At 46.7% G+C, this 5,593-nt stretch overlaps 1 non-coding gene across 1 annotated transcript; it reads left to right on the top strand.

The window, feature by feature from the left end:
• The first annotated feature begins 4,026 nt into the window (after positions 1–4,026).
• Positions 4,027–4,099, top strand: Trnaa-cgc (transfer RNA alanine (anticodon CGC)). Its single transcript has one exon. It is a non-coding gene; the product is annotated as a tRNA-Ala (tRNA).
• The last annotated feature ends 1,494 nt before the right edge of the window (positions 4,100–5,593 follow it).

The following is a 5,593-nucleotide window of genomic DNA, read 5'->3' as shown; positions in this document are numbered from 1 at the left end:
ACAATCCTTAATACGAAGTGGGAAACCATTGGTATTCAAAACGGCTCCAAGTTGTCTCGGAATGGATAAATACATGTCCTGTATGGTTTTCAAGGAAATTTTACAAGTTCAAGTAACGATGATGAAGATGAGAAGCGAGCACGCACCTGTCTCTCCAAAGTACGTCATAAAGGCTCAATAATATTCAGATCTGGTGAGTGTGGTGGCCAGGCGAAATATGACAGCTTATCCTGGTGCTCACAAAACCACTCCTGCACGGTTCGAGCTGTGTGAACAGGGATCCTGTCGTCTTGGAATACACTATCACCATTGGGGAGCAAACACTGCAGCACAGGATGCACCTGATCAGTCAAAATGGTTGGGTTGTTTGGGGGAAGAGACCAGACAGCGAGGTCATCGGTCTCATAGGATTAGGTAAGGACGGGGATGGAAGTCGGCCGTGCCCTTTCAAAGGAACCATCCTGGCATTTGCCTGGAGCGAGTTAGGGAAATCACGGAAAACCTAAATCAGGATGGCCGGACGCGGGATTGAACCGTCGCCCTCCCGAGTGCGAGTCCAGTGTGTCCAAATTGTCACGTAACCCCTGGCAGTAACGCGATCTTGTTGAGTAACCATCAGGAGTATGAGTACCACGTAAGGCTGTGTGCGCAAGATGCATTCCCATGAAGGGCAACAAAACCGAGTGTAGAATATCGTCTATGTACCGCTGTGTTGTAAAGCTGCTGCAGATGCGCCCAGCTATGAAAGGAAATAACACCCTAGATCACCACTTCTGGTTGTAGGACCGTAGGGCGGGATTCAGCGGGGTTGGTATCCCACCGCTGTCCACTGCCTCTCCAAATATGATTTCTCTGGTCGTGGGAGCCCCATTCAAAGCAAGATTCAACACTGAAGACGATTCTACTCAGTCAATAAGATCCTAGGCCAAAGATGTGTCTGGAGGCGTCCCAGACAGCGGTGGGGTACCATCCTAACCCCCCCCCCCCCCCCTCCCCAACACAGGAGTGATAGTCTGGGATACCATTTCTTTTAATAGCAGGATCCCTTTTGTTGTCATACGCAGCACACTTACAGCACAGCGGTATGCGGTATGTCGACGTTATTCTATGCCCGTTTTGGGTTGAGGATTTTCTCTGCTCGGGGGGGGGGGGTGTTGCCACCATCATTTCATCATCATCATTTGTGACAGTGGCTTGATTGGATTGTGAAAAAAATGGACTGTGTAAAAATTGGGACTTTGTTCGGGCTCTGATGACTGCACAGTTGAGAGCCCCACAAACCAAACACCATCATCATCACACTCCGGTTTTATTGCCCTTCAGGCAAGCCTTTCTGGGCTGACATTGTGCAAGATAATGACCACCCGCACATCGCGAGAATTTCTGCTGCTTGTCGTCAAGCTTGCAAAACCCTGCTTTGGCTAGCAAGGTGGCCGGATCCCCCCCCCCCTCGCCACCCCTCCCACCATCAATTGAGAACGTTTGGAGCAATATGGACAGGGCCCTCAAAACAACTCAGGATTTTGACGATGTAACTCAGCAACCAAATATCTGCTTGCCTAAGTGTCAGAGGTGGACCGATGCATTATTGACTTCCTCAGTTTGTGAGGAAATCTGTTCAATAAATCATCCAGTATTTCTGAAACTGTAATCATTTGTCTATCTCTGCATGTATATCACATTTACCGATTTCCGTCCTATTTCAGAGAGACATTCACAAAAGGAGGCAAGTAGTCACAACCACACAAATTTATTGATAAACACAGTTCCCACTCTTCCAAAGTTTCTGTGAGTCTGAATAGACTGATACGCCGTCTCCTCTCTCTCTCTCTCAGAGTGTATTTCAGAGTACATCATCAGCATTCGAGCACTGATGGTAAAGCTCCAAAACAGTACAGCACTGCAAGACAACTCATTAGGCAGATTCAAGCAGACTGGGGCGATTTCGTTGTCATAGTTAAGCAAAAGTGATAGGGAGAAGACGTTTCTACAATAACATACTTGAGGAGAATGCCGTGTTTACAGTTATATGGCTGATTCTGCAATTCTCCATGTAACCGAGTTGCATTGCCATGGGTCATGTTCCGTAGTTCACGCACATTTTGACCGTACCACTATAGGAGGTACATCATCGGGAAAATGGTGTCACAGATCCCAGTAACATCATGAAGAACATGTCAGACTAGCTCGTTGATCTCATGCCTCAATAATGTGACCCATGCATACAAATGGGGTACAGTGTTTCAGTGGATCATATAATGGAAGTCAGCATAGATTTAGGGACACTGGCTTTGCATTCGGCGAAAACACGGTTTTATTCATCGTCCAGCAGTCCATATCTAGTGATGTGTCCCGTTCTAGAGACACATCCACAAAAGAAGGCAAGTAGTCACAATCACACAAATTTATTGATAAACCCAGTTCCAACACTTCCGTAGTTCCCGTGAGTCTGAACAGAATAAGTCTCCTAAAGCCAAATAAATGAAATTTCTTCATCAACGAAATTAATTTAAAGTATAAGTTCACAAAATAAACAATTTCCTCAATGCTTGAAACAGCTAATCACATTCAGTAATCAAATAAAACAATATTCGGAACTTTAACTTGAACAAAAAAAGCCGTCCTCCGCGATGTTTTAGTAAACATGTCTGCAGCCAACAACTAGCAAACTTCACTATATAGTAAGAACAAACACTTCACGAAATCTTATATATAGAGTCCAACAGTAACGTTAAATTATAAGTCCAACAATGATAGAAAGCTTTACGTCTGAGGCTATGTTGTCGGTTAGCAAAACAACAAGATAAATGATACGAAGTCCCATGTCGTATTCTTGACTGTAGCCGTCAGTATTTTATCTTGCTAGAAGCTCGCCTTTGTGCAACTTGATACACATGGAGTTGTGTATGGTACAAAAGTGGATTGAGGTACAATACCATTCCAGTGAAAGAGTGAGCCAATTATACCGAACTTTCTTCTGATTTGTTGGCACATTCTGGTGTTAGGCGCCAAAACACATAACTTCTCTTATTAATTATTTACATACTTTTCATTGTATGTAACCCGTTAACCCTGTTTTCTCTATGACCATCTCTCATGGTTACCCTACGAGTCTACAGTATTTGTTTATTACATCTCACTAGTTTGAGAAACATAAGAGTAATGATATTGCATATTGGCGTCCCTGGAAGACGAAGTACTTCGGCTGCGCTATTCACTCTGTTTCTGGTGTTCTTTAAGGACGTGAATCACTGGTTCGGACGGACATGTCCTACTCTACATCGGAAGTTGTCATAAAAGTTACCTTACTATTGAGAAAGCTATGCCGAGTTTTGTAGAAGACAGTGTAAAAAGTGACAGTTGAAAATATAAACAAACAGGATACATTAATGAGAAGTGTCGCCTACCATCATTGTCAGTACTACAGATCTTGCCCTCTGTAGATACAGATAGTAACCTGGGCAAGTGGTATCCCATAAAAAAGAGCACAAACACAGGCTCAAGTTCGAGATGACAGCACAGCAGCCTCCACCAAAGAAGATCCTTCGACTGATGAGCTACCTTCTGAGCTGGGGACAGACCTACAGAAGACGACAGGTTGGAGGAAAGAACGGTTAAAGACTCTTATTCAATTCCTAGAGATCTCTCCAGCTTCGAGATCTGATTTCCAACACGACAACGTATAGTTTTATACCAGGCTGGCAGTCCGGCGGACACTTACAGCCCCAGGCCGTGGACGTGGTGTGCTATCCAGTGCGCTGGCTGAGTCCCTGACGCAGCGTATGTGTAATAGTTCTTCCGGTTGTTGGCTGTGACGGAACTGGCTGTGATGGAACACTGACCATAGCTCGCGTGTCGGCCTAAATAGCTGCACCGCAAATTGATCCCTCTGGGCCTATTTTCGGCACATGACACGACAGATCGATGAAGAGGTGTGGCTTGTCAACGGCCTCTATCATCGCCATGTGTGCTGCCTGGTTGCCTGGCAGAGGCTCTGAGCTGGCCTCGCCACTGAGTTCTGGACCGGGCGAGGTGGCGCAGTGGTTAGCACACTGGACTCGCATTCGGGAGGACGACGGTTCAATCCCGTCTCCGGCCATCCTGATTTAGGTTTTCCGTGATTTCCCTAAATCGCTTCAGGCAAATGCCGGGATGGTTCCTTTGAAAGGACACGGCCGATTTCATTCCCCATCCTTCCCTCACCCGAGCTTGCGCTCCGTCTCTAATGACCTCGTTGTCGACGGGACGTTAAACACTAATCTCCTCCTCCTCCTCCTCCCCTGAGTTCTGGAGTTTTGAAGTCCCGCGTTGTCTGTACTGTAGGGGCTGAGCTTGCTCCAATCTCCACGCTACTTTTGTTGGTGGTGGTGTCGTCGGTGCCTGCTGTCTAGGACGCCATGACATTTAGTCACCCTGTAGTTTTACTAATCCCTCATTTCAGATGATTCATTTGAAAAGTACATGACCGATTTCCTTCTCTATCCGTCCACAAATCCGTGCTGCTTCTCTAACGACCACTCCGTTGACGGTAGGTTAACCATTGTTCTTCTTCCAGGCCTCCTAAACACACTGTGGATATGGAAATTAACAGCACAAAATAATCCCCTCTAAGGCGGCACCTGCCTTAAACTGGTGTCGGCCAGCGGAAAGGGATGCTCCGTTCCCCTTTAAGCCGACCTCCTGGGCTCCAAACACCTGTAAGTGTTGTGCTGCTTCGCAGGTGTCCCGCCTGTATCACAAGACGATAATTACGGGGGGGGGGGGGGGGGAGGGAGGGGGGCGGCGTGCAGCTCCCGCGCTAAGCTCGAAAGAAGGGCCGCAACGGCAGTAAATTATCTCATATTAAATTGGAATTTAATTGAAAGCAGAACTCCCATTAAAACTTCCGGCGAGAACCGTAAATTTCTTAGTTTTCTTGGCCGCGTCAAGAACTGAAATCACTATATTGGCTCCATTACTTGAGGCTACAGCGGCGCAAACTGACCGTTTGCTGTTGGGTTCTCCTATGTGGATATATAATCACCGCACAAGAGGTCAGCTACTCGATGATCTGGTCGTTATTGGTACACAAGACTCGAATAAAAATTTACGTGCTTCTACATCTGTGTTCCGCAAGCCACCTGACGGCGTGGGGCGAAGGATACTTCTGGTACGACTACCTGACCCCTTCTGCAGTGTTCCATTCGCGAAGGCTGCGTCGGTAAACTTCTGTATCAGCCCCAAATTCTCCAATTTTCTCGTTGTGGTCATTTCGCGGGTCGTGTGTGCGAACGTACTCTCTCGTAATATCAGTAGTAAACCACTCAGTGATGCACAATGCCGCTCTTGTAGCGTCTGTCACTTGAGTTTGTTGAGCATCTCTGTAACGCTCTCGATCGACTAAACGCCCTTTGACGAAAGGCACTGCTCTTCGTTGCATCTTTATGACTCTTCTGTTAGTCCTGTCGGACAAGCGTCCCAAAGCGACAAACCAAAACTCAAGAGCCGGTGGAAAAACTGATTTGTGATGGTTCAAATGGCCCTGAGCACTACGGGACTGAACATCTTACAAGGGAACCTCCCCATCGCACCCCCCTCAGATTTGTTGGAACAG

This window comes from Schistocerca nitens, chromosome 6 (assembly GCF_023898315.1).
Source record: "Schistocerca nitens isolate TAMUIC-IGC-003100 chromosome 6, iqSchNite1.1, whole genome shotgun sequence".
Lineage (NCBI taxonomy): Eukaryota > Metazoa > Arthropoda > Insecta > Orthoptera > Acrididae > Schistocerca > Schistocerca nitens.
The sequence above is the reverse complement of the archived record's forward strand: the minus strand, read 5'-3'. Positions and strand labels throughout refer to the sequence as shown.